Source organism: Balaenoptera musculus, chromosome 8 (assembly GCF_009873245.2).
Source record: "Balaenoptera musculus isolate JJ_BM4_2016_0621 chromosome 8, mBalMus1.pri.v3, whole genome shotgun sequence".
In the NCBI taxonomy this organism is placed as follows: domain Eukaryota; kingdom Metazoa; phylum Chordata; class Mammalia; order Artiodactyla; family Balaenopteridae; genus Balaenoptera; species Balaenoptera musculus.
In genome coordinates this window covers 54,101,735-54,114,301 of record NC_045792.1, presented here as the reverse complement: position 1 = coordinate 54,114,301, position 12,567 = coordinate 54,101,735, and the positions used below count along the sequence as shown (strand labels likewise).

Below are 12,567 nucleotides of genomic sequence, written 5' to 3'. Positions count from 1 at the left end.
AATTAGAACATTCTCTAACACCATACACAAAAATAAACTCAAAATGGATTAAAGACCTAAATGTGAGACCGGACACTATAAAACTCATAGGCAGAATACCCTCTGACACAAATCACAGCAGTATCTTTTTTGATTCATCTCCCAGAGTAATGGAAATAAAAACAAACAGATGGGACCTCATTAAACTCAAAAGCTTTTGCCCAGCAAAGGGAACCATAAACAAAACAAAAGGACAACCCACAGAATGGGAGAAAATATTTGCTAACGATGCAACAGACAAGGGATTAGTCTCCAAAATTTACAAACAGCTCATGTGGCTTAATATCATAAAAACAAACAACCCAATCAAAAAATGGGCAGAAGACCTAAATAGACATTTCTCCAAAGAAGACATACAGATGGCCAAAAAGCACATGAAAAGATGTTCAACATCATTAATTATTAGAGAAATGCAAATCAAAACTACAGTGAGCTATCACCTCACACCAGTCAGAATAGCTATCATCAAAAAATCCACAAACAATAAATGCTGGAGAGGGTGTGGAGAGAAGGCACCCTCTTACAATCTGGGTGGGATTGTAGGGACACATTCCCTCTAAAAAATGGGCTTGAAAATTAATTGCTGGATCTGTAACTGGAAGATTTCCAGCATTAATATGCTAATCTTCTTACATATGACAGACAATAGCTCTCCTCTTCTCAGCTGGATAACCCCCAATAAGCACTCGCTCACAAACACAGAGTATCTCACTAGCTCCACTAAAGATTTACACTCCCTGGGGGAGGAAATGAGGCCTTCCTGGCTACACTGCATTAGCCACCTTAATGGACTCTCTTTCACTCATAGTTTTGTAACCACAAGGCAGGCACATAGTGAAGTCAAGTTTGTTTTCTGTGGCCAGCTTCTCACACATGGAGCCTCCAGGCCTTCCAGGAACTGGCCAGCACCAGCCTGCCTCCCATCAAGGCCTGTGAGGCCCCAGAGGCCAGAAACACAACAAGGGGCCGTGGTGCCTAACCTTAGCTCTGCTGTGGCCTTGCAGCCCAGAAAGCACAAGTTAAAATTTTAGAATCAAAAGATTCTAACCCAGCCCTTGCTAACTGCTATTAGCACAACCCTGAACAAGTTACTTAAACTTCTGAGTCTCAAATTCCTCATCAGTAAAAAGGAAATAATATTACCTACCAGGTAGGGTTCTCTTTAGTATTGGTATAATCTCATTTTTAGGGTTCTTTTTGGAATTGGTATAATCTCCTCTTCTTTATTTCTGCCTCCAATTAGCCATATTTAAAATTGGCAGAATGATACCATGCTAACTTCCTCACCATTATTTTACACAGGTGTCTTGTCAGCACTACAACAGTTTTATATGTACATAATGGAAAATATGGTTTCTTACATTTATATACTACATGATTATAATGTCTGAATCTTTAACATTGTTCTTAGCACAAGGTGTAGCATAAAGCAAATGTTCAGTAAATGCTTTATGGAACAAATAAATACATACAAGTAAAAATTAATATACACGTAATTCTTAGTTTATGATGCATTTTCACATGCATTACTTTACTCAACTTTTTCAACACTTTCATGAGGTATATGTTATCATGCACATTTTATAAATAAGTAAAATTCAGGCTCAGAGGGTCAAATGACTTGCCCAAGGTTATGTAAGTAGGTAAAGGTAAGCATCTAGGTTATTGGATTCTCACATCAAAGAACAATTAACAATATTTAAACATAATAATGTTTTTTTTAAGTTGACTTACCTTCGATGGAGCCTCAATATTTGGCTCAGACTGTTGTAAAAGCCTGACAAGAGCACAATGAGGTATGTGCTGTCCCTATTAAGCATGACTTCACCAGTACATCATGGTGTTTCAACCACCAAACATATACAAGCAGGTCCTAGTAGCCTCCCTCAGAGGAGCCCAACTCTATTTTCACTAGAACAGGAAGTGCCTCTTTTAATCTCTGAGCCCCAATAGTCTTTGAACTATTAGTTCAAAGACTTAGTCTTTGAACTAAGAACTTCCCCAGGCAACTCCCACCTCCCAACCTTCTCACTCTACAACCAATGATTTTGATGGAAAGAAACCTCAGGTACTCCAGATTCCCTTCATGGCTTCTTCTGCTGAAGATAAGATCTTGGGTCATCAGGCCTTAGCAATAAGATCAGAGCCTTCCCAGCTTATGAAATGTGAGAGACAAAGAGGTGCCTCCAAATGAGGACTTCAATGTCTACTGGAATCCTGGGCACAGAGTAATGGAAGGACCACTAGATTAGAGACAAGAGACAAGTGTTTAAATCTCTTCTATATCAGATTTCTCTCCCAGCACCAAACTAGCCAAAACAATTGTCCAGGAGTGATGTCAGCATCAAGATGGAGAGAAAGATGTTCCCTTTGTCTCTCTCCTCAATCTCTAACCAGTAAAATATCCATAACTCAACAAAGGTGCCTCTGCCCAACACATCACAATGGTGGAGAATTCTACACATCTGTATATCTAAAGGTGAATATATGGGAACACATAGAGGAGGTGGAACCAGGGGAACCATGGAGGCAGTGCAGAATCCCAGCTCCCTGGCCTCAACAGCTGAGTCCACATTCCCAGAGAACCAAGTAGCAGTAGGGGAGGTGGCACACTTGACTTAGGCTTCCCAGCTACAGTGGCACCCATGGCCACAGGTAACTAGGAAACAGTGAACCCTACCCATCCAGCCACAGAGGCACCCACAACTCCACTCCACCCCTACACACAGTAGTGGAGCCCAAGAACCTGATAACAGGAACATGGCAGAGGTGTCTACCTGACCCAGCTCCCTGCCTACTCCCACCCCCACCTGCAAGAGTGAAGCCTGCAGCTCAGCAGATCCCAGACACAACAGAAGAGCCCATCATCCTGGTGTCCCAGGCAGCATCACCAGGAACACTGGCAGCAGCATGGCATCAGTGACTGTGGAAGCACAAGAAATTATAGTGAGGGCAAGGGGTCAAACTTCCGACAGACATAAAGTGGAGGATGTAAAGTGTGGACTCTCAAATATAATCAGAGGCAGGTCAGGTAAGTGAAATCAAAGACATGTGCTATAGTGCCACCTACTGGAAAACAAAAGAAAGACCTCTAATTTCTTATCTGTTGAATTGTTAGAAACAAGTAGAAAGATGTTCACTACTTCAAATGCACTGGTAGAGGAACAACTAATCAAGCACCATGAAGAACCACAGTAACATTGTAACACACACACACACAAAATGACAATTCTTCAGAAACCAAGCTTAAAGTCAGAGAATATTGCAATCTAACTGATAGAGAATTCAAAATAGCTGGCATGAAGAAACTCAACAAACTACAGGAAAACTCAGAAAGGCATTTTAATGAGCTCAGGAATAAAATTAATGAACAGAGGAATAATTTATCAAAGAGATTGAATATCTGAAAAGAACAAAACAAATTCTAGAGCTGAAGACTCAGTAAATGAGACGAAGAATGTATTAGAATGCTTTGGAATGAGAGCAGAACATATGGAAGGAAAATTAGCAAGCTCAAACATAGAAATCTGGAAATTATAGAAGTAGAAGAGGAAAGAGAAATAAGATTTGAAAAAATTCTGTTAGACCTATCCCACTCTTCTAGGAAGGGCTGCATTAGGGTAATGGGTACAGCAGAAGGGGAAGAGAGGGAAAAGGAAGCAGAGAGATTACTGAAAGAAATAATAGCTGAGAAATTCCCAATACTGGGGGACAACTATATGGCTCATGAAGCTAAGAGAATACCTAATTACATCAACACAAAAAGACCTTGCCCAAGACACATTATACAAAAACTATCAAAAGTCAATGACAACTATACTACCCAAGGCAATCTACTAATTCAATGCAATCTCTATCAAATTACCAGTGGCATTTTTCACAGAACTAGAACAAAAATTTTTTAAATTTTTATGGAAACACAAATACCATGAATAGCTAAAGCAATTCTGAGAAAGAAAAATGGAACTGGAGGAATCAGTCTTCCTGACTTCAGGCTACACTACAAAGTTACAGTAATCAAAACAGTATGGTACTGGAGCAAAAACAGAAATATAGATCAATGAAACAGGATAGAAAGCCCAAAAATAAACCTATGCACCTATGGTCAATTAACCTATGACAAAGGAGGCAAGGATTTACAATGGAAAAAAGACAGTCTCTTCAATAAGTGGTGCTGGCGGTGCTTTGTGACCGCCTGGGGGGGTGGGATGGGGAGGGTGGGAGGGAGGGAGATGCGGGAGGGAGGAGATATGGGAACATGTGTATATCTGTAGCTGATTCACTTTGTTATAAAGCAGAAACTAACACACCATTGTGAAGCAATTATACTTCAATAAAGATGTTTTTAAAAAAAAAAGTGGTGCTGGGATAACTAGACAGCTACATGTAAAAGAATGAAATTAGAACATTCTCTAACACCATACACAAAAATAAACTCAAAATGGATTAAAGACCTAAATGTGAGGCTGGACACTATAAAACTCTTAGAGGAAAACACAGGCAGAACACTCTTTGACACAAATCACAACAAGATCTTTTTTGATTCACCTCCTAAAGTAATGAAAACAAAAATAAACAAATGGTACCTAATTAAACACAAAAGCTTTTGCACAGCAAAGGAAACTATAAACAAAATGAAAAGACAACCCACAGAAAGGGAGAAAAGCGACCAACAAGGATTAATCTCCAAAATATACAAATAGCTCATGCAGTTCTGTGTTAAAAACACAAACAACACAATCAAAAAATGGGCAGAAGATCTAAACAGACATTTCTCCAAAGAAGACATACAGGTGGCCAAAAAGTACATGAAAAGATGCTCAACATCGCTAATTATTTGAGAAATGTAAATCAAATGTAAATCAAAACTACAGTGAGCTATCACCTCACACCAGTCAGAATGGCCATTATCAAAAAGTCTACAAACAATAAATGTTGGAGAAGGTGTGGAGAAAAGGGAACCCTCCTACACCATTGGTGGGAATGTAAATTTGTACAGCCACTATGGAGAACACTATGGAGGTCCCTTTAAAACCTAAAAATAGAGCTACCATATGATGAAGCAATCCCCCTTCTAGGCATATATCCAGAGAAAACCATAATTTAAAAAGATACATGCACCCCAATGTTCAATGCAGCACTATTTACAATAGTCAAGACATGGGAGCAACCTAAATGTCCATTGACAGAGGAATAGATAAAGGAGATGGGGGGGACTTCCCTGGCGGTCCAGTGGTTAAGACTCCACACTTCCACTGCAGGGGGCGTGGGTTCCATCCCTGGTCGGGGAACTAAGATCCCACATGCCGTGTGGCGTGGCCAAAACCAAAAATAAGATGTGGTACATATAAACAATGGAGTATTAGCCATAAAAAAGATGAAATAATGTCATTTGCAGCAACATGGATGGACCTAGAGATTATCATACTAAGTCAGAGAAAGACAAATATTATAATGATATCACTCATATGTAGAATCTTATTTTTTAAAATGATACAAATGAACTTATTTACAAAACAGAAACAGACTCACAGATTTCAAAAACTTATGGTTACCAAAGGGGAAACATGGCAGGGAGGGATAGATTATGAGTTTGGGATTAACATACACACACTACTATACATAAAATAGATAACCAACAAGGACCTACTGCATAGCACAGGGAACTCTACTCAATATTCTGTAATAACCTATATGGGTAAAGAATCTGAAAAAGAATGAATATATGCATATATATAACAGAATCACTTTGCTGTACACCTCAAACACAACTTTGTAAGTCAACTATACTCCAATAAAAATTTTTTTTCAAAACACAATGAAAAAAAAATTCAAAGACAAAGAAAGAATTTTAAAGGCAGCCAGGGGGAAAAGGGTGGTAACCTACAAAGGAACCCCATTAAGCTATCAGCCGATTTCTCAGTAGAAACTCTATAGTCCAGGAGGGAGCAGAGTGACATTCTCAAAATACTGAAAGATTAAAAACTGTCACCCAAGAATACTCTACCCAGCAAAGTTATTAGACAGCCTTGTCTTGTTCCTGATGTTAGAAGAAATGCTTTCAGCTTTTCACCATCAAGTATGGTGGTAGCTGAAGGCTTATCACATAAGGCCTTTATTATGGTGAGGTATGTTCCCTCTATCTCACTTTGAGAGCTTTTATCATAAATGGATGTTGAATTTTTCAAAAGCTTTTTCTACATCTAGTGAGATGGTCATATGATTTTTATTCTTCAGTTTGTTAATGTGATGTATCAATCACATTGATTGATTTTTGGATGCTGAGTCATTCTTGCACCACTGGGATAAATCCCACTTGATCATAGTGTTTGATACTTTTCATGTTCTGTTGGATTTGATTATTTATATATTTATCTTTAGTTGAGGATTTCTGCATTAATATTCTTCAGTAATATTTGCCTGTAATTTTCTTTTTTTGTGGTATCTTTGTCTGGTTCTGACATCAGGGTGATGCTGGCCTTGTAGAATGAGGTCAGAAGCATTTCTTCCTCTGTAATTTTTTGGAATAGTTTGTGAAGAATAGGAGTAAACTCTTCTATAAATGTTTGGTAGAATTCACCTGTGAAGCTATCTGGTCCTGGACTTTTGTTGGGAGGTTTTTTATTATTATTATTATTATTATTACTGTTTCAGTTTCATTGCTGGTAATTGGTCTGTTCAGATTGTTTGTTTATTCCTGATTCAGTCTTGGGAACTTGTACATTTCTAGGGATTTTCGTTTTCCTCTAGGTTGTCCATTTTATTGGTGTATAATTGTTCATAGTAATCTCTTATGGTTCTTTTTATTTCTGTGGTATTGACTTAAACTTCTCCTTTTTCATTTCTGATTTTGTTGACTTGGGCCTATGTTCCCTCTTAGAACTACTTTTTCTATGTTCTATAGACTTTGGATTATTGTGTTTTCATTTGTATCTAAGTATCTTTTGATTTCCTCTTTGATTTATTCAGTTATTCATTGATTGTTTACTAGCATATTGTTTAGCCTTCACATGTTTGTGTTTTTCGAAATTTTTTCTTGTAGTTGATTTCTAGTCTCATAACATTGTAGTTGGAAAAGATGCTTGATATGAATTCAAACCAAATTTACTGAGGCTTGTTTTGTGGCCTAGCATGTGGTCCATGTTCCATGTGCACTTGAAAAAAACATCTTCTGCTGCTTTTGAATGGTATGTTCTATATAGATCTCTTAAGTCCATCTGGACTAATGTGTCATTTAAGGCCACTGTTTCCTTATTGATTTTCTGTCTGGATGATCTGTCCATTGAGGAAATGGGGTGTGAAAGTCCCCCACTATTATTGTGTTAGTATCAATTTCTCCCTTTGTGTTTGTTAATATTTGCTTTATGTATTTTGGTGCTCCTATGTTGGGTGCATATATAATTATAATTGTTATATCTTCTTGTTAGATTGATTCATTTATCATTATGTAATGTCCTTCTTTGCCTCTTACAGTTTTTGTTTTAAAGTATAATTTGTCTGATATAAGTATTACTACCCTACCTTTCTTTTCCTTTCCATTGGCATGGAATTCCACTTTCAGTCTGGGTGTTTCTTCAGACCTGCAATGAGTCTCTCGTAAGCAACATTCATGGTATTTGTTTTTGTATCCATTCATCCATTCTATATGTTTTGATTGGAGCATTTAGTCCCTTTACACTTAAAGTAATTATTGATAGTTATGTGCCTATTGCCATTTTATTAATTGTTCTGGGTTTTTTCTGGATTCTTTTTTGTCCCTTTTTTCTTCTTTTGCTCTCTTCCATTGTGATATGATGACAATATTTAATGTTATGTTTGGGTTCTTTTCCATTTTGTGTGTGTAACTATTATAGCTTTTTGCTTTGTGATTACCATGAGGTTTATATGTAGCAGTGTGTGTGTGTGTGTGTGTTTGTGTGTGTATAATTATTTCAAGTTGCTAATCTCAAGTTCAAACACATTTTAACAACCTTGCATTTTTATGTAAACCCCCATATAATTACTGTTTGTATCACCTTATTTTGCATCTTTTTGTGTGTATCCCGTAACTACTTTTTGTGGATATACATTTTTAGGGTGATGATTTTACTACTTTGTCTTTTAAACTTCCTACTACCTATGTAAGTGGTTGATCTGTTACCTTCACTGTATCTTTGCCTTTGATAGAGATTTTTCCTTTTATACTTCTCATTTTTCTAGTTGTGGCCTTTTCTTTCCCACTTGAAGAAGTCCATTTAACATTTCTTGTAAAGCTGGTTTCCTGGTGCTAATCTCTTTTAGTATTTGCTTGTCTGTAAAACTTTTGATTGCTTATTCAAATGTGAATGAAAGCCCCACCAGCAGAGTATTCCTGGTTGCAGGTTTTTCCATTTCTTCATTTTAAATATATTGCACCACTCCTTTCTGGCCTACAGGGTTTCTGCTGAAAAGTCAACTGATAGCCTATGGGAGTTCCCTTGTAAAAAATATGTTGTTTTTACTTTCCTGTTTTTAATATTCTCTAATTCTGCCCTTTTAATTGTAATGTTTCTTGGTGTGGACCTCTTCAGATTGATCATTATGGGACCCTCTGTGCTTCCTGGACCTGGATATCTGTTCCCTTTCCCAGGTTAGGGAAGTTTTCAGCTATTATGTCTTCAAATATGTTCTCTGCCCCTTTCTCTCTCTCTTCTCCTTCTGGGACGTCTATAATACGAATTAGTACATTTGATATTGTCTCAGAGGGCTCTTAAACTGTCCTCGTTTCTTAAATTCTTTTTTCTTTTTCTGTTCAGCTTGAGTGATTTCCACTATTTTGTCCTCCAGCTTTCTGATCTGTTCCTCTGTAACATCTAATCTACTGTTCCTTCCTTCTAGTGTATTTTTTATTTCAATTATTGCATTCTTCAGCTCTGCCGAATACTATGGCTGATGGATATGGGCCCTGTGTTTCTCTGGGGCTGCACTAACCCACTCATGGGCCAGACCACGTTCATAGCCTGTTGGTGAATAGTTCTGGGTACTTGTGCAACTGACTGCTCATCCTGGGGGGTCCTGAGTATGTTGCCAACCAGATGGCGGTCAGGTAATTCCCTGGCGCTAATAGGCTTGAGAAAGGACTCCAAAATGGTGCTTGATGCCAGCGCCACTGTCTTTGTGTAGAATGAGTTCCCCAAAAAGGCTGCTGTCAGTGTCTATTTCCCAAGGAGGAATTCCAGTTGTCTCTCACTTCTCCAAGAGGCTCTCTTAAGATCAGGAAATGGGTCTAAACCAGGCTCCTTTCAAATTACTGTTGCAGTGGGATGAAGAGCATGTGAGATTTTGTGTGCAGCCTTTAAGAGCAAAGTCTCTGCTTCCTACAGTTCTCCAGCTCTCCCGTAAAAAGCCCTTCTGGTCTTCAAAGCAAGGCATTCTGGGGGCTTGGGTTCCTGGTGCAGCATGCCCAGGCTGAGGAGCCCAATGTGGGACTCACTCCTTGGGGAGAACCTGTTCAATTTTGATAGTCCTTCCATCTGTGGGTTACCTACCTGGTGGTGTAGTCTTGACTATACTCATCTCTGCCATTTCTACACATCTTACTGTGGCTCCTTCTTTATATTTTTAGTTGTGGACAATCTTTTCTGCCAGCCTCCTGGTCATTCTCATTGATAGCTGCTCTGTAAATGGTTGTAATTTTGGTGTGCCTGTGGGAGGAGGTGAGTGCAGGGTCTTCCTACTCTGCCATCGTGGCCATATCCCATACCAGCATCTTTATAACAAGGGCATTCTATCTTTGTGCCCAGCCAGACACACACCAGAGGCAACTTCAGAAAGTTACAAAGTCATTACATTATTTCTCCAAATTCTTCTCATCAGACATTTTAGGTCTCTTCTTCTCCTTCTCAGCATTCAAGGTCAGAGCAACCGGTAAAGTGGTATTCTCAACAGGTGAAAAGGGAGATGTCATCATGTACCAAATTGGAGTACCAAATAAGAATTGGATCAATCACAGACTGTATATACCTACATTTGGTGCAACAATTTGGCAAGACCAGCCTTTTAGCAGAGGGAAAGTCCATCTACCATAGATGTGTGGCAGAACATCCACAGAAGAAAAACGTCCCAGTAAACTCATCCGTTCTCCTAGATCAAAGTCTATGTTTGTCCTCCTCTGTGCCCAGACCTGGAGGGTGGAATGGCCTAACTTGCTCTCACTATACACAACAGGGGTTAATGAGAGTCTGAGCACTTAAGATATTCAGTACAGGTTAAAGGACATTCTATAATTAAATGGGAATCCCCTTCATCTGCAAAATTTTATCCTTTCCCAAGCTGAAATGAATACCCTGCATTCCCACAGCATGTTTCACTACTAATCCAACACTTAAGTTTTCTTCTTTTGACTTACTCCTGCTTTAAATCCTGAACCCTCGCAGAGAAGGAACTGCAATTGTTCTTTAAGAGGCAAGGGTGTACTCATTTAGACCACAGATTCTGGAATCTGACTGCCTGGGCTTAAATCCCAACTCTTATTCTTACCACATGTATGACCATGGGCAGGTTGCTTAACTTCTCTGTGATTCACTTTCCTCATTTGTAAAATGGTGATATTAATGATACCTATCTTACGGGGTTGTTGTAGTAATAATTAATGTGTGAAATGATTATCATCATGCCCAACAGATATTAGGCTTTCAAATTTTTGTGAATATTATTTTATTTCCTCTTAATCCATTTACTTAGCAAATTTTACTTAGAATCTATTCTTTGCCTTGCTGTAAAAAATACTGCCCCATCCTCTATTCTTGTGAAGGATGAGCAAACTATAAACTACTGAGGTTCAGAAGAAGTGAGCACAAGTTATACAGCCATTCACAGGAGATGCTTCAAGTCATTTATCACTTTTTTTCATAAAAATATCACCATAATTTTTTGGTCAGTCTATAATGTCTATGAAGACAGGGAATCTGTGTCATTCATCCCTGAGCTCCTATGTCTAACCAGTTGCCTAACCAAATGTAAGCATTCAGGTAAATGTTTGATGAATAAATGAATAAGAAAATGAGATTCTTCAGCTGGATAATGAAGACTGGACAAAATTTTAATAGGTGAAATGGGAGAGAACTTTCACATAGAGGAAATAGCAGTAAGTCAAGACACTGAGATCAGAAACTATAGCTTCCTTCCTGACTAATCCAGCATAATAATTTCTTAATTTTCTATTTTTGTACATGTAGACAAACTATATCACTGGCACCTAAACCTGTACTTTCATGCCTTGTCCTCTTCCTTTAGCTCTCCTGACATAGCTCCTTGAGAACACAAAGCCTGCCTTTCCCCTCCCTAACGTTCTCCTTCTCTGGCTCCCAGCACATGTATGTTCACACAAAAAGGCCAGCCTGCTATGCTGCAATACAACCTGGACTTCGGGTCAATTACCTGCTTTCGGTCCTGGCTCTTTTGCTTACTAAGAGATTTTGGATACATCAACTTACCTCTCTAAATCTCAGCTTCTTCTAAAAATTAGGAATTAACAATGCCTTCTGTAGAAAGGAATGCTATGAAGATCAAATTTATTGATTCATTCATTCATTTAATACTTACTGCCTTTCTAAAACCTGCCAAGAACTATGCTAAGCACTGTAAAAACATGTTTATGTGTGCTTCCTCTACTTTTCAGGAGTTCATGGTTTAGTGGGAAATTTTTTTTTTTAATGAATATGCTTGCAAACCAAAAAGAGCCATACCAATATGAGATATCTTGAGAACTCTCCAATTTTGAAGCTCATTTTCCTTAAAGTGACTTTGTAGCCTACAGAAAGGGTGACTCCACAGATTCTGCTTATAAATTCTAATCCTAAAAGGTCATCTAATCCCCTTGAATTTCCTCCACAGCATCTCCCATAGTCAGTTAACCAACATCTGCTTGAACAACTCCATGAATTCTCTAATCCAGAGACAATCATTTTTTTAATATATATTATCACAGAGTTTAAGCCCTAGATCATTCTTTCATTATGAAGCTCTTGTCATAATAAAAAGTCCAAACAAAGAAACACTAGAAGAGTATCATCTGATGATACATCAGTGCTCAATGATGCTAGATCATGTAAAAAGCAGACTGTGCCAAGTGAGGGCAGAGGGACCTGGCTATTCAGAGATGCAAGAACCTCAAAAGAAGTTAAATAAAAATCACTGCCAACATCCAGCATCAAAATGCACTTCTGATATCCAGCGTACTAATAGCACTAACGTTTTTATAAATTCTCTGGAGCCTTGATGTACTAAGAGGCTGAACACTGCATATTTAACAGAGAAAAAAAGATCTATAGCAGGCTAATTTGTTGCTTCCCAGGAGACTGGAATAACTTATGTTAGTCCTAAACTAAGTAACACTAATTCTGTGTATCTTCTTGTCTGTGAAGAACAGGCTAAGTAAACTGGGATAAGTTGATACAAACACCAATTATCTAGGACACTTTGGGACTATCTGCAATCTAATGATAAATAAATACACCACTTCTTGTCTTTAATCATACAGAAAATACCTTTCAATCAAGGTAATTGGTG

The 12,567-nt window shown here is 38.2% G+C and overlaps 1 pseudogene; it reads right to left on the bottom strand.

Annotated features, from left to right (window-relative positions):
- LOC118899506 overlaps nucleotides 1-12,567 on the bottom strand; it is a 76,225-nt pseudogene that overhangs the window by 44,254 nt on the left and 19,404 nt on the right.